The sequence below is a fragment of the Fukomys damarensis genome, unplaced genomic scaffold (genome assembly GCF_012274545.1).
Source record: "Fukomys damarensis isolate Sample0158 unplaced genomic scaffold, DMR_v1.0_HiC HiC_scaffold_22, whole genome shotgun sequence".
In the NCBI taxonomy this organism is placed as follows: domain Eukaryota; kingdom Metazoa; phylum Chordata; class Mammalia; order Rodentia; family Bathyergidae; genus Fukomys; species Fukomys damarensis.
The window spans coordinates 11,870,785-11,872,344 of NW_022900934.1; the positions used below are offsets into that span (position 1 = coordinate 11,870,785).

Genomic DNA, 1,560 nt, shown 5'->3' on the forward strand with positions numbered 1-1,560 from the left:
TCTTTTTGTTGTTGTTGTTGTTTTGAGGCAGGGTCTCACTGTGTAGTTGAGACTGACCTGGAACTCACAGTGTAGCCCAGGCTGGTCTCAAACTCACATCAATCCTCCTGCCTCAGCCTCCTGAATGCTGGGATCACAGGCATGCACCACCATACCTGGCTACTCAAATTCTATCTTATGTTCACTTAGAAGAGATGATTATGATTTGTATTTACTAGACATAGTGTGCATTTTCTTGTATTTCCCAATATCATATAACACTTTATAGAATGCCTTTTGGTAATTTTTTCATGTATTTGCATATTTATATCATCAAGCCTGTGGCAAGGACATTTATGAATAAAATATTCATGGGCTGGGGATTTAGCTCAGTGGTTCTGCCACCTGCCTTGCAAGCACAAAGACTGGAGTTCGATCCACGGTACCAAAAAAAAAAGAATAAAATATTCAGCTGGTAGTTGGGAGGAATGTCACAAGCTCGAAAATCAGAAAAAAAAGTCCACAGCTCTTATCCTGAAATAATCAAGACTGAAAAAGGAAAGTTCTCCTGTGTCATGTACTGCGCTGTCAGCGTCACTTAGTTCCCAAGCATTGCTTTTGTCAGCTCTACTGTGTGCTGCTTCAGGCCATGACATCACACTCAGAAACTTTTCTACCTTTAAATCGAAGGTTTCTCCAAAACTTGAGCAATATGTGTTTTCATTTTCAGAAGAAAAAAAAAGACCTACTCTGGTAAATTACTGTATCTTATTTTCTAGGAGTTTCCTAACCACATGACCTCTCAGAACTGAGTGAAACCAACACTGCTTCTGGAACACTCTTTTTAAGGTACACATAATTTGGCTTTATGATTCCAGACCAGCCTGTAATTGGTGATACTTTTGAATTCTTCGTTGACTTGTATGGAAAAAATTTTACATCTGTTATTAGAGAAACAAGTGTTCTGATGCAGCTTGAGTTTCTTTTGTACTCTTGATTTAATAAAAAAAGTAAATGTAGGAAAAATGGTTGGCTAGAATCATAAAACCCTCTAACCAATGCCGCCATATATTTTAAATGTACAGTGTGCAAACTCACCACAGAGCTTGTCATTAAACAACTTGTTCAATAAGAATCTTGGTCATGGAAGCTTTTGTAGGTTGCTTTCTTGTAAAAAACCTTATTTTTTGGCTTGTTTGTTAAACTTGGTTTTCAAACTTCTGGAACTAATTCAGCGTTGTTTTCTGTTGTGAAATAGGATTATAAATCAAGCTCCAGTCTTTCAAAAAGGAGGGGGAACAAGAGGTGGAGGTGGGAGGGAAGGAAGGGGAAAAGGTTTTAAAAAAGAGAATCAAGCTTATGTATTTATTTGTTTGCCCCCCCGTTGTAGTTCAAGCTGGCCCTAGACTCACTGTGATCCTTCTGCCTCAGCTTCCCAAGTTCTGGGGTTAAGGGCATGTGCTACCACGCCCAGCAGAAATAACTTTTTTAATTTTTATTTTTATCTATCTTTTTTTTTTTTTTTTTTTTTTTTTTTTGAGACAGAGTCTCACTATGTAGTTGAAACTGACCTGGACTCAC

General features: G+C 37.9%; 1 protein-coding gene across 1 annotated transcript in view; it reads left to right on the forward strand.

Annotated features, from left to right (window-relative positions):
• The first annotated feature begins 758 nt into the window (after nt 1-758).
• The window catches only part of Stau1 (staufen double-stranded RNA binding protein 1), a 47,631-nt gene continuing 46,829 nt past the window's right edge, over nt 759-1,560 (forward strand). Inside the window, exon 1 of the mRNA XM_010618240.1 lies at nt 759-828. The gene's annotated coding sequence lies outside the window, so the exon portion shown is untranslated. The remainder of the gene's footprint in view (nt 829-1,560) is intronic.